Genomic DNA, 25324 nt, shown 5'->3' with positions numbered 1-25324 from the left:
TGAAGAATTTGGTCAGTGACGTTCTAGTGGCTGTGTGTGGTGTGAGATAGGTATAGGATTTATTGGGATTATCACTTAGTAGGTATGTCGTGTCTGGTCACTGGGTGTGCACTTGAAACTAGTAAATCAATTTTAGTTGGAAAATCAAAAATGATTTAAAAATTCCCAATGAAAAACAAACAAACAAAGAAACAAAAATGCATAAACACAAACAGCAGTATGGTGCTTACCAAAAGGAAGGTGGTGGGAGGTAGTAAAGGATAAAGGGGGTCAAATACATGGTGACAGAAAGTGATTTAACTTCATATGGTGGGCACACAATGTAATATGCAGATCATGTATCACAGAACTGCACACTTGAAACCTATATGATTTTATTAATCAATGCCACACTAACAAATTTTATAAAAAACTTTAATAAACATATTTTTTATTTTAGTTGACATTCAATATTGTATTGGTTTGGGTTTACTGTACAGTGGTTGCACATTTATGTGACTTGCAAGGTTATTTCCCCTATGTGTCTCCTTCCCATCTGGCATTATGCACAGTTGTTACAATGTTATTGACTATATTCCTTAATCTGTGCTTTATATCCCCATGACTATGAACACACTTGTTTCAATATTTAATTTGGTGATAAGATAAATAGGGGGTTTTGAATGGAATAGTATTTATCATTTGTCCTCAAGCCTAAGCTATGTATTTTCTTCTTAAATAAAATTCTTTCTTTCTAAAAAATTCAGATAAAGATTGGACTTTTTGTTTTAATATTTCTTAATATTGTTCAAGCACCTGTAGGCTTAAAATTTCTAATTGAAGTCTCACCTTGACACAATTAAAATGTTTTTATTTCTTTCCCAAATGAAATTATGAATTCTATTTTAAGAATCATTTAAAGTTTTTGAATTTACATTTTGTTTTCATTGCACATAAACCCTTTTTACCTTAATCAATCATGACGCCTGTGTTTACTTTAAAAATTATAGTAAAATGTTAATTGGATATAGAAGTAGAGGCGTAGATTGGGTGATGATGAAGAATATAGATGCATAGTATATATTTTATTGATATTCAGATTGAATAGAACTTGAGATAGAGGTGCCAAGATGCATAGTTCACTTTACCACATATTCCCTTCAAATGGTATATTTTCTTTTAGATGTAATTTAACACAAAGATTGTTACAAATTGCAAGGAAACATAGACTCCCTAAGCAAAACCAAAGGATATTGACTAAGTATTATGTCTCTAGAAGCAGACATTCAGACTCCCTGATGTTTTAATTTTTGATTTAATAGTGTGATAATGTACACAGTTGCATCTCTGTGTGTCAAACAGGAAAGAAAAAAATGGTAAGCTAAACCATTAGGGGATTTGTATCTATTTACCAGTGTTTTTTGTTTTGTTTTATTTTTTTAAAATACTTTCTCTGTTTTTAATGTCCCAAGTCCAGAGGCCTCTCAGGATAATAAAATAGATGTGATAATAAAATAGATATCATTTGTGAAAGATAACAGTGACTTATACAAACTTAAATCAAAGAGAATTTTAAAGTCTAAAAGTCCCCACATTCTCATAATCAAGTTCTCATTTACCTTGGGTATATAAATATGTAGTTAGATGCTTTATCTCTTCCTATTTTCTGTACTCTGATCAATGTCTCTATGACCCACTACTATGTGGAACACATTTAATTCATGAGCATTTATTTAGGTCATAAATAGAAACAAATAGAAATCTATTTTTTTTTATTCTAGAAACACCCAGTTGAACATATAAAAGCCAAACTTACTAGGTTTCTAATTATTTCTAATTGTTTCTAAAAGGTTTCTAATTGTTTAATTTCCAAAATTAAAACCAGTGTTCAACCCCTCCACCCATTTAACAGCTTAAGGAGTTTTATTTTGTCTATGTCAACTTAAATCACTTGATTTTATAATTCAGAATCTTAGGTTATAAAATTGTTTGTTTTATTCTTTTTCTTTCAACCAATATTAATGGCTTTTAATATTAACTTTCATGATTAATCAAATGGCTCTATTAGTTATGAGGTCAGAACTAAAATCTAGTGAGAAAGATAAGAGCTAGAAAAGGGAGTAAGTGCCACTTTTGAAATTATCACATACACAAAAAATTAAAACTAAAGTTTGTCATCACAATTTTTCTGCCTACCATGATGATGATGAACATAAAATAAATAACAACATTTCTTTATTTAGTGCCTATTATGTGCCATGAATTGTGCACTCAGTATCCATCATGAATAAGTATTATTTTTTTTTTTGTATTTTACATACAGATCAAGGACTTAGGTAATTAGAACTCAAGTCCCACAAATAGTAACTGGCTTCGATTAAACCCAATTCAGTTAAACATTAAGACCTGCTGTCATTATTTCTACACTGCACTGACTGCCCAAGGTATAATATACTTTTCACATACTGGTGAAATGCAACTTCTCCCTTTAGGACAAACCACATAAATATCTGCTTCCTAGCAAAGGTTTATGCTTTATCAATCTACTAAAATGTCCAAATGAAACTGTACATTTTTATACTTGGTGGAAACAATTCAAGGGATGATTTAATTCTTCAAGAACATAAAGGTTCCTTACATGCAAGATTCTTTTGTTTTTACCACCATAGCAGCTAATACATATTCATTTATACTAGAGTGTTGAAAACCAATGTGAGTTATGTGTGTGTTTGTGTGTGTGTATGTGTATGTTATACAAGAAATTTTGTGACATTCAGGGTTAGATGACAAGGAAGAAAATGTAATCTATGTAGCACAACACTAGTGATCTCTCTTACCATAATAGTACAGGAAAGCATCAGCAAGCAACACACTAAAAGGACATGTGATTTTGATCTAACTTTCCTGTGGATTTTGAAAACTCTCCCTATTAGCAAGTTTTGCTTTAGTAAATAACTCCTTACAAACTGTTAGTGATTTTTTAGTAGCTCAATTCTCAGATGCCTAGACATCTGTTATGAAAAACATGAGTAGATGATTGATTCTGCGAGTAGTGAAAAACTAGAAGGCAGAGCTGCCTAGAGACCTAGAAAACTTCTTGTAATGCATTTTGATACTGATTGCATGAGTGTATGGTAATGATAATGAGGATTATTTCTGTTCTTTTCAGCTCCCAAAACCCAGTGGAGAACACATTCTGAAATTTCCCAGATGATGGAATTTAAAGTTTTATCAGATTGAGAGTTGAAAAATAGTGGCTAGAGGCCATACAGTGCAGTTCAAGAAAGAATAAATCTCAAGTGAGGGTTTATTTTCTTCCATAAAAGGTTTGATGGTCTGTTTGATGTTTCTATGTCTCTGGGTCTGTGTTTGTTCATCAGTTTATGTTGGTCATTAGATTCCACATATGAGTGAGATCATGTAATACTTTTCTTTATCTGACTGGCTTATTTCACTTAGCAAAATGCTCTCTAGGTCCATCCATGCTGTTGCAAATGGTGAGAATTCTTTCTTTTTTATAGCTATGTAGTTTTCCATTGTATAGATGTGCTATGTTTTTTTAATCCACTCATCTGCTGATGGGCTATTTCAAAATCTTAGCTATTGTAAATTGTGCTGCTATGCACATAAGGGTGCATATATCCTATCTGATGGGTGTTTCTGAGTTCTTGGGATATATTCCTAGAAGTGGGATCACTGGTCAAATGGTACTTCCCATTTTTAATTTTTTGAGGAAACTCCAAACTGTTCTCCACAGTGGCTGAACCAATCTACATTCCCACCAGCAGTGCCCGAGAGTTCCCTTTTCTCCACATCCTCGCCAACACTTGCTGTTTCTTGATTTGTTGATGATAGCCATTCCTACAGGTATGAGGTGGTACCTCATTGTTGTTTTGATTTGCATCTCTCAGATGATTAGTGACTTTGAGCACTTTTTCATATGCCCTTTGGCCTTCTGTATGTCCATTTTGGAGAAATGTCTATTGAGGTCCTTTGCCCATTTTTAAATTGGATTATCTTTCTTTTACGAAGTTATATGAGTTCCCTGTAGATTAACCACTTATGGGATGTATCATTCACAAATATGCTCTCACATAGAGTGAGTGTTCTTGTTATTTTATTGATGGTTTGTTTTGCGGTGCAGCAGCTCTTTATTTTAATGTAGTCCCATGTGTTTATTTTCTCCTTAATTTCCATTGTCCCAATAGATGTATCCATAAACACGTTTGCTATGAGAGGTATTTGAGATTTTGCTGCCAATGGTTTCTTCTAGAATTTTTATGGTTTCATGTGGTACATTTAAATCTTTTATCCATTTTGAGTTTATTTTTTTAAATATATTTTATTGATTTTTTACAGAGAGGAAGGGAGAGGGATAGAAACATCGATGAGAGAGAAACATCAATCAGATGCCTCCTGCACTTCCCCCAATGGGGATGTGCCCGCAACCAAGGTACATGCCCTTGACTGGAATCAAACCTGGGAACCTTCAGTCTGCAGGCTGACGCTCTATCCACTGAAACAAACCAGTTAGGGCAATTTTGAGTTTATTTTTTGTATGGTGTAAGTTGGTGGTCTAACTTCTTCTTCTTTTTTTTCTTTTTTTGCATGTATCTGTCCAATTTTCCCAACACCATTTATTGAAGAGACTGTTTTGACTGCATTGTATGCTCTTGCCTCCTTTGTCAAATATTAAATGAGCATAATGACTTGGATTGATTTCTGGGTTCTCTGTTCTCTTCAATTGGTGTATATGTCAGTTCTTATGCAAGTACCAGGCTGTTTGGAGTACAGTGGCTTTGTAGTATAACTTGAAATCTGGTGTTGTGATTCCTCCTACTTTGTTTTTCCTTTCTCAATATTGCTGCAGCTATTTTGGGTTTTTATTGATTCCATATAAATTTTTGGAGAATTTGTTCTAGCTCTGTGAAATATACTGTTGGTATTTTAATAAGGATTGTATTGAATCTGTAGATTGCCTTGTGTAGGATGGACATTTTAATGATGATTTTACCAATCCATGAAGACAGTATATTCTTTCATTTGCATATATCTTCCTCTATCTCTTTTATAAATGTCTTGTAGTTTTCCAAATACAGGTCTTTTACCTCCTTGGTTAAGTTTATTCCTAAGTATGTGATTTTTTTTGTTGCAGTGGTAGGTGGGGTTGTTTGTTTGGTTTCCCTTTCTGAGAGTTCATTATTGGTATACTAACAGCCCGGTGCATGAATTGTGCACATTAAAAGGAAATTAATTAGAAGAAATAATTTAATATCGCTATTCGCCCTTTATAATAGAAGTGTCAACCAAATTCACGATCGACAATGACAGATGGAAACACATGCATGTGATTGGCACCAGCGAGAGATTTATATGTATCATGCATGCATGAGTCAACTTAGCCTTTTATAGATATAGAATAACTTGCTTAATTAGGCCTGATTTCTGATTTAGCTAAACTTTTTCCAGCCCAGCAAAGCACCCCAACTTCTCTTTCAGGTAATTGTCAGCAACAGCATAGTAAATGTCAACATGAAGCAGATATTATTGTAGATCAGCAGGGAGAACAAAGGATGAAATATTTAACTGCAGCAGTGTTTGACTACATTCTGTGAAGTGAAAAAACCTGAAGTCATTTTCAAGGTCCACCATTTCTTACTTTTTTTCAGTTGGGTCAAGTTTCTAAGCTTTCTAAATCTCTGTTTTTTAGCTAATGAAAATAAAATAGGATTCCACCGAATCTCCTATCTACCTACTCCAGGACTCCTGTGAGGATCAAATGAGATGAGGCATGGGAAAATGCTTCACAGACATTTGGTTACAGTGTAAAGTGTTTCCACCTGGCTATAAAGCAAGTCATCATAGCAACCGGTCAGAAAGTGTGAAGGACACTTAGCATATTAGCCTTTTTTATAGATAGATAACAACGTCATAGATTTCTGGGTGTTAATTTTATATCCTGCTACATTACCAAATTCATTTATTAAATCTAGTAGTTTTCTGATGGAGTCTTTAGGGTTTTCTATGCACAGTATCATGCCATCTGCAAATAGTGAATTTTACTTCCTCCTTTCCAATTGGGATGCCTTTTACTTCTTGTCTGATTGCAATGGCTAGCACATATAGTACTATGTTGAACATGAGTGGCAAAAGTGGGCATCCCTGATTTGTTCCTGTTATTATGGGAAATGGTTTTAGCTTTTGTCCGTTGAGTATGAGGTTGGCTGTAGGTTTGCCATATAAGGCTTTTGTTATGTTGACATATGATCCTTCTATTCTAACTTTGTTGAGATATTTTTATCAAGAAAGGGTGTTAGATTTTGTTGAATACTTTTTTCCACATCTATTGATATGATCATCTGGTTTTTATCTTTAATGTTGTTTATGTGATATATAACATTTATTGAATTTTGGATATTGTACCAGGCTTACATCCCTGGAATAAATACCACTTGGTCATGGTGTATGATCTTTCTAATGTACTTCTGGATCCAACTTGCTAGAATTATGTTGAGGATTTTAGAATCTATGTTCATCAGGGATATTGGCCTGTAATTCTCTTTCTTTGTAGTGTCTTTATCTGAGTTTTGGATTAGGGTAATGCTGGCCTCATAGAAATAGCTTGGGAGTGTTCCTTCTTTCTGAATTTTTGGTTTGAAGAAGATAGGTGTTAGTTCTTTGAATGTTTTGTAAAACTTCCCTGTGAAGCCGTCTGGTCCAGGGCTTTTGCTTGCTGGGAGTTTTTTTGTTGTTGTTTATTTTTTTTTTTCTGCTTCATTTTCATCAGTAGTTATTGGTCTATTCAGGTTTTCTGATTCTTGCTGATTGAGTTTTGGAAGATTGTATTTTACTAGGAATATTTGCATTTGGTCAAGGTTGTGCAATTTATTGGAGTAGAGTTGTTCATAGTATTTTTTTATGATCCTTTGTATCTCTGTGGGGTCAGTTGTTAACTTTACCTCTTTTGTTTCTGACTTTGTTTATTTGGGTCTTCTCTCTTTATTTCTTGGTGAGTCTGGCAAGAGTTACATAGATCTTGTTTATCCTTTCAATGAACCAGCTCTTGGTTTTATTAATCTTTTGTATTTTCTTTTTGGTCTCTATGTCATTTATTTCTGCTCTGAGCTTTATTATTTCCTTTCTTCTATTTACTCTGGGCTTTTCTTGTCGCTCTCTAATTCTTTAAGTTGTAGGGTTATATAACTAATTACGGGGGGGGTGTTGTTTGTTTGTTTTTGAGGTAAGCTTGTAATACTATGAACTTCCCTTTCAGGATTGCTTTCACTATGCCCCATAGATTTGGGGTTGCTGTGCTTTCATTGTCACTTATTTGTAGTACTTTTTTTTTGATTTCTTATTTGATCTCTTTGGTAACCCATTCATTGTTTAATAGCATGCTATTTTGCCCCCATATGTTTGATTGTTTATGATTTGTTTATTGTAGCTTATTTCTAACGTTATGCCAATTGTGATCTGTGAAGTTGCTTGATTTGATTCCAGTCTTTTTGAATTTATAGAGACTTAGTCTATGCCCTAACATGTGGTCTATCTTTGAAAATGTCCCATATGCACTTGAGAAGGATGTATACTCAGTAGCTTTGTGGTGAAATGTTCTGGGGATATCAATTAGTTTCTTCTGATCTAGTGAGTCATTTAGGATTTCTGTTTCCTTGTTGCTTTTTGTTTAAAAGACGTATCCAATGATGTCAATGGGGTATTAAAGTCCCCTACTATGATGCTATTGCTGTTTATCTCTCCCTTGATATCTTCCAGAAGGTGTTTTTTTGTTTTTTTTTTTTTCATGTATTTGGGTGCTCCTACATTGGGTACATATATGTTTACCAGAGTTATGTCCTCTTGTTGTATTGTTCCCTTTAGTATTATGTAGTGGCCTTCCTTTTCTCTTATTATGGCCTTCGACTTTGAGGTCTATTTTTTCAGATATAAGTATTGCTACCCCAGTATTTTTTTTTTCATTTCCATTTGCCTGAATAATTTCTTTTCCATACTTTCTCTTTCAGTCTGTGTAAGTCCTTTGTTCTGAGGTGGGTCTCTTGTAGACTGCCAATATATGGGTCATATTTTCTTATCCATTCAGCTACCCGATATCTTTTGATTGGAGCATTAAATCCATTTACATTTAAGGTTATTATTGGTAGGTACTTGTTTGTTGCCATATTTGTTCTTTATGCCTATTTTAGTTTCTCCCTTTCTATTTCTTCTTTACAGTAGTCCATTTAACATTTCTTGTATTGTTGGTTTGGTGGTAATAAACTCCCTTAGTTTTTTGTTTGTTTTTTTTTTTTTTTTGTCTGCGTAGCTCTTGATTTTAGCTTCAATTTTGAATGTTAGCCTTGCTTGGTAGAGTATTCTTGGGTCCAGTCCCTTGCTTTGCATCACTTTGTATATTTCATTCCATTCCCTTCTGGCCTGATTTGTTTCTGTTGAAAAATCACTTCATAGTCTAGTGGGAAATCCCTTGCAGGTAACCTTCCAATGTCTCTTTTGCAGCCTTTAAGATTCTTTGTATTTTACATTTGACCATCACACCCTTGCACAAGATAGCCACCCCCATGTGGTCAAAGATGGCCACCACAAGATGGCCGGCAGGGGAGGGCAGTTGTGGCTGATCAGGTCAGCAGGAGAGGGCAGTTAGGTGTGACTGGGCTGGCAGGGGCAGATAGGCATCAATCAAGCTGGCAGGGAAGTGGTTAGGGGGTGATCAGGCTGGCAGGGGAGTGGTTAGGGCGTGATCAGGCTAGCAGGAAGAAGCAGTTAGGGGCAATCAGGCAGGCAGGTGAGTGGTTGGGAGCCAGCAGTCCTGGATTATGAGAGGGATGTCTGACTCCTGGTTTAGGATAGGGCCTAAACCAGCAGTCAGACATCATTTGAGAGGTCCCATATTGAAGAGGGTGCAGGCTGAGCTGAGGGACACCCCACGCTAGTGCATGAATTTTGTGCACCAGGCCTCTAGTTGTTTAATAAAAATAAATAGGTTTCAAGTGTATAATTCCATGATACATAATCTGTATATTGCATAGTGTACCCATCACCCAAAGTCAAATCATCTTTCATCATCGTATATTTGACCCCCGTAACTCTTTACTACCACCCATCTCTCTTTCCCTTTTCCCTTTTGTAACTACCATACTACTGTCTGTGTCTATGAAGTTTTTTTCTTGTTTGCCCATTTGTTGCTTTGGCTTTATATCACACATAAGAATGAAATCATATGATTCTTAACATTTTCTGTTTGACTTATTTTGCTTAGCATGATCTTCTCAAGATCAATCCATGTTGTTGCAAATGGCAGTATTTCATCTTTTATTATGGCTGAGTAGTATTCCATAGTATATATGTACCTATGTACCACATTTTCTTTACCCAAGCATCTATCAAAGGAAACTTCAGTTATTTCCATGTTTACCACCATGAATATTGCTTCAATGAACATAAAAGTACATATATTTTTGCAAATAAGTGCTTTTAATTTGTTCAAGTAGATATCCAGAAGAGAAGTATATGGTAACTCTAATTGATACCCAGAACAAGGCCATATAGTAATTCTATTTTTAATTTTTGAGGAACCTCCATACTGTTTTCCATAGCATCTGTGCCAATCTACATTCCCACCAGCAGTAAATGAGGGTTCCTTTTTCTTCATAACCTCCCCAATACTTGTTATTAGTACTTAATACTAACAGGTATGAGGTGATATCTCATTGTAGTTTTAATTTGCATTTCCCTAATAGCTAGTGAAGTTGAGCATCTTTTCATGTATCTGTTGGACATTGGTATGTCTTTTTGGAAGAAATGTCTGCTCAGGTCCTCTAGTCATTTAAATGGATTATTTGTTTGGTGTTAAATGATAAGAGTTCTTTATATATTTTGGATATTAACCACTAGTTGGAGGTGTTGTTTTCAAATATCATTTCCCATTTTGTTGGCTGCCTTTTTGATTTATTAGTGGTTTATTTTGCTGTACAGAAGCTTTTTAGTTCGATATAGTCACATTCATTTATTTTTGCCTTTACTTCCCTTGCCTTTGGGGTCAAATTAAAAAAATGTTATCTAAGACCAAGGTCCATTTTTTCAAATGTAACCCCACTTGTTTGTTTAGGCTTTCTTTACCTGTGCTTTGGGCATCATATGTAAGAAATCATTGCCAAGACCAATGTAAAAAAGTTTCTCTTTGTATTTTCTTCTAGGAGTTTTCTGGTTTCATTTTTTCACTTGTTAGTCTTTAATCTACTTTGACTTCATTTTTGTGTATGTTGCAAGATAAGTGTCCAATTTAATTCCTTCTGCATGTGGATATCCATTTTTCCCAGTGGCATTGTTTGAAGAGATTACCCTTTCTCAATTCTTACTGAAAATCAGTTGACATAGGACTTGATGGGGAGAACCAAGATGGAGGCATAGGTTAACGCTGGAGTTTGCTGCCTTGAACAACTACTTCAAAAGTGAAACTAAAAGAGGGAACGGACATCACCCAGAACCACAGGAATGCTGGCTGAGTGAAGTCCTACAACTAGGAGGAAAGAGAAACGCATACAGACACTCAGAGGAGGCACAGTGCTGAAGTCAAATTCTGAGGTGCGGAGTGCGCAGAGCGGGCTGGCGGCGGAGGGCGTGGTTGGCATTTTCAATCGGGAGGGAGTCGCAGACTCTGAGCTCCAGATACGGGCAAGTCTTTAGGGACCCAGACTCAAACGGGAGAAGCGGGACTGTCTGGCTTCGGTCAGAGCGAGTGCAGCTTTCTCTCCGAGGTTTGCAGAAGTTGCTGGGACTCAGAGAGGCAGAGCCCCTGGGGACAGGACTGAGAGCCACCATAACTGCTCTCTCTGGCCCACCCTGTTGATCCTGTGCGACCTGCCCCGCCCAAGCCCTCAACAGAGGCATTTGCCGGATAGCCTCAGGCAAAGGCTAGATTAGCACCTCCCTAGAGGACAGAAGTTCTCTCACTGCATACACAGCTGATTCTCACAGCCACTTGGCCTGGAGGTCAAACCCTCCCTGGTATTAGCTACAACAATCAAGGCTTAACTACAAGACTGCGCACAAAGACCACTAGGGGGTGCACCAAGAAAGCATAACAAAATGCGGAGACAAAGAAACAGGTCAAAATTGTCAGTGGAAGATCTAGAGTTCAGAACCACACTTTTAAGGTCTCTCAAGAACTGTTTAGAAGCCGCCGATAAACTTAATGAGATCTACAAGAAAACCAATGAGACCCTCGATGTTATGATGGGGAACCAACTAGAAATTAAGCATACACGGACTGAAATAACGAATATTATACAGACTCCCAACAGCAGACCAGAGGAGCGCAAGAATCAAGTCAATGATTTGAAATGCGAGGAAGCAAAAAACACCCAACCGGAGGGGCGGAATGAAAAAAGAATCCAAAAATGCGAGGATAGTGTAAGGAGCCTCTGGGACAGCTTCAAGCGTACCAACATCCGAATTATAGGGGTGCCAGAAGATGAGAGATAGCAAGATATTGAAAACCTATTTGAAGAAATAATGACAGAAAACTTCCCCCACCTGGTGAAAGAAATGGACTTACAGGTCCAAGAAGCGCGGAGAACCCCAAACAAAAGGAATCCAAAGAGGACCACACCAAGACACATCATAATTAAAATGCCAAGAGCAAAAGACAAAGAGAGAATATTAAAAGCAGCAAGAGAAAGAAACTCAGTTACCTACAAGGGAATACCCATATGACTGTCAGCTGATTTCTCAACAGAAACTTTGCAGGCCAGAAGGGAGTGGCAAGAAATATTCAAAGTGATGAATGCCAAGAACCTACAACCAAGATTACTTTATCCAGCAAAGCTATCTTCAGAATTGAAGGTCAGATAAAGAGCTTCACTGATAAGAAAAAGCTAAAGGAGTTCATCACCACCAAACCAGCATTATATGAAATGCTGAAAGGTATCCTTTAAGAAGAGGAAGAGGAAGAAAAAGGTAAAGATACAAATTATGAACAACAAATATGCATCTATCAACAAGTGAATCTAAGAATCAAGTGAATAAATAATCTGATGAACAGAATGAACTGGTGATTATAATAGAATCAGGGACATAGAAAGGGAATGGACTGACTATTCTTGGGGGGGAAAGGGGTGTGGGAGATGCAGGAAGAGACTGGACAAAAATCGTGCACCTATGGATGAGGACAGTGGGTGGGGAGTGAGGGCGGAGGGTGGGGCGGGAACTGGGAGGAGGGGAGTTATGGGGGGAAAAAAGAGGAACAAATGTACTAATCTGAACAATAAAGACTTAATTAAAAAAAATAAAAGACAATGATAACCCCCCCAAAAAAAATCAGTTGAATGTACATGTGTAAATTCATTTCTGGGTTTTGCATTCTGTTCCATTTGTTTAAGTGTCTGCTTTTTATGAGAGTACCATACTGTTTTAATTACTATAGCTTTTTAATATATTTTGAAATCAGGATTCATTTTGCCTTCAGCTTTGTTATCCTTGATGAAGATGGATTTGGCTATCTTGGTCTTTTGTGCTTCTATGTGAATTTTAAGATTATTTTTTTCTATTTTTGCAAAAAATGACATTGAGATTGTGTTGAGGATTGCATTGAATCTACAAATGGCTTTGGGTAGTGTGGACATCTTGAAAATATTAAGTCTTACAATTTATGAATAAGGTATGTCTTTTCTTTTATTTGTGTCTTAACTCATGTGTTTGTTTATCAGTGTTTTATAGTTTTTAGTATACAAGTCTTTCACTTTGCTTAAGTCTATTCGTATGTATTCTTGTGATGTTATTTCAAATGGAATTGCTGTCTTAATTTCCTCTTAGAATGTCAGTTATTAGTGTATGGAAGCACTTTGTTAAGTCTAACAGTTGTGGGTTTTTTGGAGTCATTAGAGTTTGCTAAATATAAATCATATCACCTATGAACAGAGATAATTGTATTACTTCCTTTCAGATTTGGGTACCTTTTATTTCTTTTCTCTGCTCTAAATATTGTAGTTAGGGCTTCTAATACTATGATGAGAAACAGTCAAAAAGGGGGCATCCTTGTCACTTTCCGTGATCTTAGAGAATAAACTTTCAGTTTCACACTGTTGAAGATGATGTCAGCTTTTAACTATTCATTTAAGATTTTTAAGTTAAGACAATTCCCTACTGTTCCTAGATTATTGTCTTCTTTTTATTATGAAAACAATATCTAATTTTGTCAAATTATTTTTGTTATCTATTGAGATCATCATATTATTTTAAAACTTCATTCTGTTAATGTGATATAGACACCAATGTATTTTCATATGTTAAAATATTCTTGCATTCCAAGAATTCATTTCACTTATTGATGGTAATTTATTCTTTAAATATGTTGATGAGGTTCAGTTTGCTAGTATTTTGCTGAGAATATTTCTATGTTCAGCAGGGTTTTCCTTTCCTGTAGTGTCTTTGTCTGATTTCAGTATCAAGGTATTGGTGGCCTCACTAAATGAGTTTGGAATTATTCTTTCTTCTGGAAGAGCTTTGAAATAAATGCCATTGGTTCTTCTTTAAATATTTGATGGAATTCACCAGTGAAGTCCTGGTCTTTCATTGTTAGAAGGGTTTTTATTACTAATTCAATATTTTTAATGCTTCTGGGTCTATTCAGATGTTCTCTTTTTTCATTATTCAGTTTTGGTAGCTTGTATGTATCAGGGAATTTGTACATTTCTTCTAGCTTAACCAATTTGCTGGTGTCTAATTTTTTACATATTTTTTTTTTATTTACATGACATCACTTATAATGTCTCTTCTTTCCTTTTTGATTTTTTGAGTCTTTGTTCTTTTTTATAAGTTAGTCTATGTAGTAGTATGACAATTTAACTTATCTTTACAAAACCCTCACTCATTTTTTTCATATTTTCTATGTTTTTTAATAGATAATCATTACTTTCATTTTTTCTTTATTGATTAAGGTTTATATATGTGTCCTTATCCCCCATTGCCTTCCACCCCCCCAACTCATGCCCTAAACCCCTGATGTCTGTGTCCATTGGTTAGGTTATATGCATGCATACAAGTCTTTTGGTTGATCTCTCCCCATTACCCCCACCCTCCCCTACCATCCCTCTGAGGTTGGACAGTCTGATCGATGCTTCTCTGTCTCTGGATCTGGTTTTGTTCATCAGTTTATATTGTTCATTATATTCCACCAATGAGTCATATCACGTGATATTTATATTTCTCTGACTGGCTTATTTTGCTTAGTATAATGCTCTCCAGTTCCATCCATGCTGTTGCAAATGGTAACAGTTCCTTCTTTTTTATATAGCAGCATAGTATTCCATTGTGCAGATGTACCACAGTATTTTAGTCCACTCATCTGCTGATGGGCACATAGGCTGTTTCTAAATCTTAGCTATTGTAAATTGTGCTGCTATGAACATAGGGGTGTATATATCCTTTCTGATGGGTGTTTCTGGTTTCTTGGGATATATTCCTAGAAGTGGGATCACTGGGTCAAATGTGAGTTCCATTTTTAGTTTTTTGAAGAAATTCCATACTGTTCTCCATAGTGGCTGCACCAGTCTGAATTCCTCCTAGCAGTGCACTAGGGTTCATTTTTCTCCGCATCCTCTCCAGCACTTGTCATTTGTCGATTTGTTGATGATAGCCATTCAGAGAGGTGTGAGATGGTACCCCATTGTCCTTCTGATTTGCATCTCTGAGATGATTAATGACTTTGAGCATGTTTTCATATGTCTCTTGGCCTTCCTTATGTTCTCTTTCAAAAAGTATCTATTTAGGTCCATTGCCCATTTTTTTTGATTGGGTTGTTTATCTTCCTTATGTTGAGTTGTATGAGTTCCTTGTAAATGTTGGAGATTAAACCCTTGTTGGTGATAACATTAGCAAATATGTTCTCCCATGCAGTGGGTTTGCTTGTTGTTTTGTTCATGGTTCCTTTTGCTGTGCAGAAGCTTTTTATTTTGATGTAGTCCCATTTGTTTATATTCTACCTAGTTTCCATTGCCCTAGGAGCTGCATTGGTGAAGTTCTTGTTTTGGTATATGTCTAAACTTTTAGCTGCCTGTGGATTCCTCAAAGATTTTTATGGCTTCCCATGTTATGTTTAAGTTATTTATCCATTTTGAATTTATTTTGTGTGTAGTGTAATTTGGTGTTCTAGTTTATTCTTTTTTGCATATAGCTGTCCAATTTTCCCAATACAATTTATTGAAGAGACTGTCTTCAATAAAAGAAGAGACTCCATTGTATGTTCTTGCCTCCTTTGTCAAATATTAATTGAGCATAGTGATTTGGGCCGATTTCTGGGTTCTCTATTCTAGTCCATTGGTCTACATGTCTGTTCTTGTGCCAGTACCAGGCTGTTTTGAGAACAGTGGCTTTGTAATACAGCTTGATATCTGGTATTGAGATCCCTCCTACTTTGTTCTTCTTTCTCAGGATTGCTTCAAGTATTCAGGGTCTTTTTATTATTGCAAATGAATTTTTGGAGAGTTCATTCTAGGTCTGTGAAATATGCCATTGGTATTTTAATGGGGAGTGCATTGAATCTATAGATTGCTTTCAGTAGTATGGACATTTTAATGATGTTGATTCTACAAATACATGAACACAATATGTTCTTACATCTGTTTATGGCTTCCTCTACCTCTTTTTTCAGTGTCCTGTAGTTTTCCGCGTATAGGTCTTTAACCTCCTTAGTTAAATTTATTCCTAGGTATCTTAATTTTGTTGGTGCAATGGTAAATGGGATAGTGTTTTTAGTCTCTCTTTCTGTAAGTTCACTATTGGTGTGTAGAAATGCGATAAATTTCTTGGTGTTAATTTTGTATCCTGCTACATTGCCAAATTCATTTATTAAGTCTAATAATTTTTGATGGATTCTTTAGGGTTTTCTATGTACAGTATCCTGTCATTTGATAATAAGGACAGTTTTACTTCTTTTCCAATGTGGATGCCTTTTATTTCTTCTTCTTGTCTGATCGCAATGACTAGTACTTCCAGTACCATGTCAAACAGGAGTGGTGAGAGTGGGCATCCCAGTCTTGTTCTTGTTCTTAGGAGAAATAGTTTTAATTTTTTTTCCATTGAGTATGATGTTGTCTGTAGATTTGTCATATAAGGTTTTTATTATGTTAAGTATGATCCCTCTATTCCCATTTTGCTGAGTTTTTGTTTATCAAGAAAGGGTATTAGATTTTGTCAAATGTTTTTTCCTGCATCAATTGATATGACTATGTGAATTTTATCTCTCAATTTGTTTATGTGATGTATCACGTTTATTGATTTGCGAATACTGTACCATTCTTGCATCCCCGGGGTAAATCCTACTTAGCCATCGTGTATGTTCTTTCTGATGTAAGGCTGGATCTAATTTGCTAAGATTTTGTTGAGGATTTTGGCATCTATGTTCATGAGGGATATTGGCCCATAATTCTCTTTCTTTGTATTGTCTTTATCTGGTTTTGATATTAGGGTGATGCTGGCTTCATAGAATGAGCTTGGAAGTGTTCCTTTCTCTTGAATTTTTTGGAATAGTCTGAGGAGGGAGGATAGGTTTTAATTCTTCCTTGGATGTTTGGTAAAACTCCCCTGTGAAGCCATCTGGCCCTGGGCTTTTGATTGCTGGAAGCTTTTTGATGACTGCTTCAATTTCCTCTATAGTTCCGGCCTTTTTTTTTTGTCTGTGAAGCACCTTATTTCCCCTTTAATTTTGAATGATAGCCTTGCTGTATAGAGTATTCTTGTATTCAGTACCTTGTTTGGCATCACTTTGTAAATTTTCTTCCATTCCTTTCTGTCCTGATGTGTTTCTGTTGTGAAATAATTTGATAATAAAATGGAAGATCCCTTGAATGTAACTTTCTGTCTCTTTCTTTAAACCCTGAAGATTCTCTTTGGCTTGAACATTTGCCATCACAATTATGATGTGTCTTGGAGTGGGTCTTTTGGGGGTCATCTTGTTTGGGGCTCTCTGTGCTTGTGTGACAGTTTTCTTCCCCAAATCAGTGAAGTATTCTGACATTATTTCTTCAGATAGGTTTTCTAACCCTTGTTCCTCTTCCTGTTTTTCTGGTACCCCTATTATTCATATGTTGCTTCATTTCAGGTTGTCCCCAAATCCCTTAGGCTTTCCTCCTGTCTTTTCATTTTTTTCTTGAATTGCAGTTCAGTTTGGGTTTGTTTTGCTTCCCTGTATTTTTATTTTATTTTCTAAAGTTTTACACATGTCTCCTTTTCCCCCAATTAACTCCCTTCCTTATCCCTTCCTAGCCCGGGCAAGCCTCCACTGCTCCAGTGTCTGTGTCCATATTATGCTAATATGCATGCATATAAGTCCTTTGGTTTCTCTATAATCCCCCCCTCCTCTACCTTTTGTCTCTAGATCAATCTATTCTTATTCACCAAATTATGTTGATAATTATATCCCACATATGAGTGATATCATGTGATATTTATCTTTCTCAATCTGGCTTATTTCATTTCGCATAATGCTCTCCAGTTCCATCCATGCTGTTGTAAATGGTAACAGTTTCTTCTTTTTTATAGCAGCATAACATTCCATGTGTAGATGTACCACAGTTTTTTAGTCCACTCATCTGCTGATGGGCACATAGGCTGTTTCTAAATCTTAGCTATTGTAAATTGTGCTGCTATGCACATAGGGGTGTATACATCCTTTCTGATTGGTGTTTCTGGTGCTTGGGACATAGTCCTAGAAGTGTGATAACTGGGTCAAATGAGAGTTCCATTCAGTTTTTTTTTTTTTTTTTTAGGAAATGCCTTACTGTTTTCTACAGTGGCTGCACCAGTCTGCATTCCCACCAGCAGTCCAAGAGGGCTCCTTTGTCTCCACATCCTCTCCAGCACTTGTTATTTGTTGATTTTTTGATGATAGCCATTCTGACAGGTGTGAGATGGGACCTCATTGTTGTTTTGACTTGCATCTCTCTGATTATTAGTGACTTTAAACATGTTTTCATATGTCTCTCATCCTTCTGTATTTCCTCTTTGAAAAGTATCTATTTAGGTCCTTTGCCTATTTTTTGATTGGATTGTTTATCTCCTTTTGTTAACTTGTATGATATATCTGTAAATTTTGGAAATTAAATCCTTATATGAAATAGCATTGGCACATATGTTCTCCCATGCAGTGAGCTTTCTTGTTTTGTTGATGGTTTCTTTTGCTGTGCAGAAGCTTTTTATTTTGATGTAGTCCCATTTGTTTATTTTCTACTTAGTTTCCATTAAGAGCTGTATCAGTAAAGATATTGCTATGACATATGTCTGATATTTTGCTGCCTATGGAGTCTTCTAAGATTTTTATGGTTTCCCATTTTCCATTTTGAGGTTCTATGTTAATATATATATATATATATATATATATATATATATATATATATGGTGTAAGTTGGTGATCTAGTTTCCTTTTTTTGCATGTATCTGATGAAATTTCGCAGCACCATTTATTGAAGAGGGTTTTCAAAAGCAGATTTGATCACGCTGAAAAAAAGAATCAGAAAACGCAAAGATGGGATATTTAAAATAATCTACTCAGAAGATCAAAAAGAAAAAAAAGTGAAGGAAGTCTAAGAAACTTACAGAACAACTTTAAACTAAGCAATTTACTTATTATGGGTTTCTCAGAAGAAGAAAGACAGAGACAAAGACAGAAACATTATTTAAAGTAATAATGTCTCAAAACTCCCCAAATCTGGGAAAGGAAATTAATATTCAGATTCAAGATGTTCAATAGATCATAAGAAGTATTAACACAAGAAATACACAAGGAAATACATTATAATCAAGTTGTGAAGAGTAGAAGATAAATAGAATTTTGAAGGCAGCAAGAGAAAAATGACTCATCACAGACAAATCAAGCTCCCCATAAGACCACCAGTGAGTTTCTCAACAGACACCTTATAGGTAAGAAGGAAGTGTTCTAATGTAGTCAAAATGCAGGAAAAAAAAATACCAACAAGGAATAATTTACCCAGTAACAGGCCTTTGAAAATAAAGAAGAAATACTTTCCAAGACAAACAAAATCTGAGGGAGTTCATCAACACTAAAGCTGCCTGACAAGAAATGTTAACTGAGTTCTTCATTTTGAAACAAAAAGATACTAAAGCTTAATCTGAAAACATATGAAAGTATAATGACCACTTGTATAGAATACTGTAATAGTGTAACAGAGGTGTGTAAATCAGTTTTAATTCAGGAATAGAAGTTAAACAGGAAAGTATAAAAATAACTATTATAATATGTAAATGGATAAATTATATAAAAAGTTATAATTCATGACACCATTAACATAAACTGTGGGAACAGAGAAGGAAGATTATAGAGTATTTACATTATCAGCTTAAAGAAACTGTTAAAATGAAAATATATTTTATACAAACCTCATCCTAACCACAAAAAAATACCAATAAAATAAAAACAAAAGAATCATAAGGGAATGAAAGCATGCCATTAAAAAAATCAATAAAACAAAAATGAAGACAATAAGAGAGAAAGGATGAATAAAAGAGCCACAAGAAAGAAAATGCTAACAGAATAAAAATAGTAAGTTCTCCCTTACAGATATTTACTAAAAAATAAATGAATAAAAATCCCCAATCAAATGACATAAAATGGCTTAATGGATTGAAATGAAATCAAGATCCTATATATATTGTTTACAGGACACTGACTCACTTTAGATTTAATGACTTACATAGGCTGAAAATGAAAGGATGGAAAATAATATTCCATGCAAATGGTAAATGAAAGAGAACACATTGACCCTATTATACCAGACAAATTAGTCTTTAAATAAAAACTGTCACAAGAGACCAAGTACTACATTATATAATGGGATAAAAGGATCAAATTACAAGAAACATATAACAATTACAAATATATATGCAACTAACTTCAGAGTATCTAATTATATGAAGCAAACATCAATAGATTAAAGGGAGAATTAGAAATAATATCACTTATATATTCCAATACCACACTATTAATAATGGATAGGGCACTTTAGACCTCAAAGTGAAGATCATAACAAGAGATAATGAAGGCCACTTCATAATATAAAGGGAGTAATTAAACAAGAAGATAGAACTCTGCTAAACATGAACATAACATGTATGCACCCAATACAGGAACACCCAAATTCATAAAAACAAAAACAACTTATGGAAGTTATAAAGGGAGAGATTGACAGCAATACAGAAACACAAGCCTTCAAGGGGGTCCAGCACCCAGCAACTCCAAGCCCCTCAGCCGCACGGTGCTAAGGCTGCTGGGGCTGGAGGAGCAGAGACACAAGCCTGCAGCGGGGCCCGGCACCCAGCAGCCCCATGCCCTGCGTCTGCAGAGGCGCTGGGACCACTGGGGCTGCAGCGGAGACACAAACCCGCAGGAAACCTGTGGAAAGGGAGATAAACTATCATAACTTTATCTCCCTTTCCACAAGATGAGAAAACTGACCCTGATTTTTTTAGTGATATGGCCCACACCTTTCTACAAGCACAGGGTATGTTATGACCACTCCCAGGAAGGTCTGGTCAGAATACTGTCTCCAGGGAATAACACTACTGTGACAAATCATCTAAGAGAAGAAATAAGCTTTTGTTGGGTTTATTCTGAAAGTCAGAAAACAAGCCACCCCAACACATGCTGTGTTGTTATATTGATGATCTTGAGCTGCAGATGCTTGAAAAACAGCAAATGCAAGGAGAGGCTTTCACTGAAGTCTCCTGATCTGCCTAAAATCAGACCCTCCAAAAGGTCCCCTCAATGGGAAAAGTGTCATCAGCCAGTGAAGACTGACTCCTGTCACAGGACAGGAGACTAGAAGTTGACATCACACCCAAACTTTGTTACAAACTATTTCCCCCCACCCCCATTCATGTTTCCTAAAAATCATGTACTCTCCTCTAAGAGGCCTACATCTCTCATCTCCTTTCCCTAGGAAGAAGGTATTTAAATTTAGATTCTAAGCCACTTTGGGGAGTTATTCATTTTCCCCTGGGATCTCCCACATATACATGAGGTACACATGCTAATGAACTTTTGTTTTTCTCTTGGTAATCTGTCTTTCATTACAAGGGCCTCTGCTAAGAACTCTAGAGGAAAACTATTTTTCCTCCTCCATAATTCTATCTCGGGAAATCAAGTCCCGGGCTGAACAGTAGAGGTTGGCTCAAGTGCCAAGCAGTCTAGGCTGAGGGGAGGGAAGTTTCTTGGGGGAAATCAATGATATTGGCATCAAAGTAGGTCAGAGGGCACACACATCATTGCTGGTGGGAGTTTAAAGTGGTTCAACATTTTTGGAGGATGATTTTGCAAAATCAATAGAAATGTTCAAGGTACATCCAAGAGTCTTCTTCTAGGAATCTCATCTGCTGAGATAAAGCATGAGTGCATAAGCCCTGGTCATAACCCAGGATGCTACTACATTTTTAGGACAAGGTGGCATCTATACTAATAAAAGGGCAATATGCTAATTAGACTAAACATCTTCCAGATGACCTTCCAGACAAAGCCATGGTGGCAGGGCTGAGGCAGAGGTGGTTAGAGAAGATCAGACAGGCAGGGGAGAGCAGTTAGGAGGATCAGGCCAGCAGGGGAGAGCAGTTAGGGGAATCAGACCATCAGGGGAAAGCAGTTAGGGGGATCAGGCCATCAGGGGAGAGCCGTTAGGGGGATCAGGCCGGCAGGCAGGTGAGCAGTTAGGAGCCAGCATCCCTGAGGGGTACCGGATTGGATAGGGTGCAGGTCAGGCTGAGGGATCCTCCCCTCCCATGCAAGAATTTCATGCACCAGGCCTCTAGTATTACTTATAATAATTTGAGGTCACTGAAGAAAAATATATGGAATACATATAGGTCAGGTCATAACAGTTATTCAGTTTAGTGTTAATCTCACACCTTATCAAGGGACATGTGCAAAACAACAAAAATATGTAAAGATGATTAAGAAATCAAATTTAAATTGAAACAAATTTGACTATTTTTCACTAGTACACTAGACTTATTTGATGCTTGTGTTAGCTGAGTTTCTTCAAGAAGCAGAAGCCAAAATGTTGTCAAGCATAGGCATGAATTACTAGGGTAAATTCATGGAGGAAGGAAAGGAGCCCAGAGAGCCTGGGAGAGCCATTGGCTATAATGCAGTCCTGATTCTTGTAGAGGAGAGAGCAAAGGATGGAAAGTTGTGTGGTAGAGATTCAGATTTTAGTACACTTCTAAGGATGTCCATCATTGACAATTCAGAGTACTCAAGGCAAAGATACCTGTCAGAGCAGCTGCCTTGTGAAGAGTCTCAGTTTTCCCCTATACACATGTACTTTAATAATCTTAATCATCAACTGACAGCAGTTCATAGAAGGTGTGGCTTTAGAGCACAGCAGTTGAGTCTTTGATGCAGTTATGTCCTGCAGTTAAAAATCTGAGAGGTACATTTTCACACCTCCCACAAATGCTTGCATTTGACTAATTAAAATATGTATGCAAACAATGTAATATTTACTTAATTAAAAAGCACCCTTACTTTCCAATTTTATATTATTAACTAGAGGCCCAGTGCACAAAATTTGTGCATGGGGAGGAGAGCAGATCCCTCAGTCCAGCCTGCACTCTCTCCAATTCGGGACCCCTCGGGGGATTTCTGACTGCCGGTTTAGGCCCTAGTGGGATCAGGCCTAAACTGGCAGTCAGACATCCCTCTCACAATCCAGGATTGCTGGCTCCTAAGTGCTTACCTGCTTGCCTGCCTGATGGCCCCTAACTGCTCTTCCCTGCTGGCCTGGACACCCCTAACTGCTCTCCCCTGTAAGCCTGGTCACCCATAATTGCTCTCCCCTGGTGGCCTGGTCACCCCTAACTGCTCTCCCCTGCCATCCTGATGCCCCTAATCACCTCTGCCTCGGTCCCTGCCACCGTGGCTTTTTTCGGAGGGGCATCAGTCTAATTAGCATATTACCCTTTTATTAGCATAGATGGTTACTGAGCAGTGCATTCTGGGGAACATGAGGAAGTGACCCTATGACTCAGAGACCAGGGACTCGACAGGAAGCTGGGAGGTCTGGTCTCACTCAGCAGAGGATGGGCCTGAACTGTGTTTAGGTCTGAGGAGACATTATATCCCCATGACTTATTTATTTTACAAATGGAAGTTTCCTATCTAATAAAGAGGGAATATGCAAATTGACCATCACACCATCACAAAGATGGCAGTGCCCACAGCATAGGCGGGGTTTCCATAAGACTAGATGGCTGCATCCACAGCAGAGGCCTAGTTCCTGTAATGAGCCTTAAAGAGCAATCAGCAGGTACCTGAGGATGCATGGAGCTTGACTGAGGCAAGGTACCTGAGGCTGCGCCCCCCCACCCTAGCAGCAGGCCAGGGGACCTCAGGCCATGCCCCTCACTGGGAAGGATTTAATGGGGGACCTCAGGGCACCCCCCCCACCAGGTGGGGCTTGACGAGGGCCCTGAGCCTGATGCCATGCCAGAGGACTAAAGGCTATGCCCCCCGCCCAGAAGAGCTTGACAAGGGTGGGGCCAGCCGGGTCTGGATCTTGCCCAACGGGGATGGGGCTGGCTGGGTCTGGATCTCGCTCGATTTTGAGGTGTTGTGGGTGGGTGGAAACTTGACTCTGGGTCCGGCAGTGTGCCCCAGACTGTAACGGGAGGAAGATATTCATAAATATTTTACTATTTTTTATCTCTGATACCTCTATTATAAAGAGCAAATAGCAATATTAAAATATTTCCTCTAATTAATCACATTTAATGTGCATAAATTTAGTGCACTGGATCACTAGTTTATATTATAATTGCCTAATATTTTTTGAGAATATATTAGTCTAAGTTCACAAGAAATATTAGTCTGTAGTTTTATATTTTTCTGCTGTCTTTGCCTAGTTGTGGAATCAAGATAATGGTAACTTCATAAAAAACAAACAAACAAACAAACAAACAAAAAACACACAAAACAAAAACACAGTTGAGGCAGTGTCCTCTGTTTAACCCATTCAAATTAGTATTCATTGTTCTTGGTAGAAATCATTAGTGAATCTACCTGGTGGTGGAGATGTCCTTTTTTTTTTTTTTTTTTGTATAGGCATTATTTATTTTTAATTTTTTTTTTTTTGTTTAAAGATTTACATTTGCCTTCTTTATCCATAATTAACCCCTTCCCCAGCCATTCCCACTCCAGGAAAACCCCCACTGCTTCAGTGCCTGTGTCCATTGGATATGCTAATATGCATGCATACAAATCCTTTGGTTGCTCTCTAGTCTAGGCCCTCCCACCCCCCGCCCTACCATTTGTCTCTGGATCTATTATTTTCATAAAATTATGTTGATCACTATATCTCAAATATGAGTGAGATCATGTGATATTTATCTTTCTCTGACTGACTTATTTTGCTTAGCATAATGCTCTCCAGTTCCATCCATGCTGTTGCAAAATGGTAAAAATTCCTTCTTTTTTATAGCAGGATAATATTCCATTGTGTAGATATACCACAGTATTTTAATTCACTCATCTGCTGATGGGCACTTAGGCTGTTTACAATTCTTAGCTATTGTAAATTGTGCTGCTATAAACATAGGGATGCATATATCCTTTCTGATTGGTGTTTTGGCTTTCTTGGGAGATAGTCCTAGAAGTGGGATTACTGGGTCAAATGGAAGTTTCATATTTAACTTTTTGAGGAAATTCCATACTGTTCTCCACAGTGGTTGTCCAGTCTGCATTACCACCAGCAGCGCAGGAGGGTTCCTTTTACTCCTCATTCTCGACAGCACTTGTCATTTGTTGATGAAAGCCATTCTGACAGGTCTGAGATGGTATCTCATTGTTGTTTTGATTTGCATCTCTTGGATGATTAGTGACTTTGAGCATGTTTTCATATGTCTCTGGGTTTTCTATATGAAAAGTGTCTATTTAGATCTTTTGTCCATTTTTTGATTAGGTAATTTATCTTCCTTTGTTAATTTGTATGAGTTCTCTGTAAATTATGGAGATTAAACCCTTATTAGAAATATCAATGGCAAATATGTTCTCCCATGCATTGGGTTTCCTTGTTGTTTTGTTGATTTTTTTTTTTTTTTTGCTGTGCAAAAGCCTTTTATTTTGATGTAGTCCCAATTGTTGTTTCATATTTTTGCACTTATCTGACCAAATTTCCCAGCACCGCTTATTGACGAGACTGTCTTGACTCCATTGTATGCTCTTCCCTCCTTTGACAAATATTAATTGAGCATAACGGCTTGGGTTGATTTCTGGGTTCTCTGTCATGCTCCATTGGTCTATATATCTGTTCTTGTGCCAGTACCATGCAGT

The sequence above is a fragment of the Myotis nattereri genome (genome assembly GCF_964212035.1).
Source record: "Myotis nattereri genome assembly, chromosome: X".
Lineage (NCBI taxonomy): Eukaryota > Metazoa > Chordata > Mammalia > Chiroptera > Vespertilionidae > Myotis > Myotis nattereri.
This window is presented reverse-complemented; position numbering follows the sequence as displayed.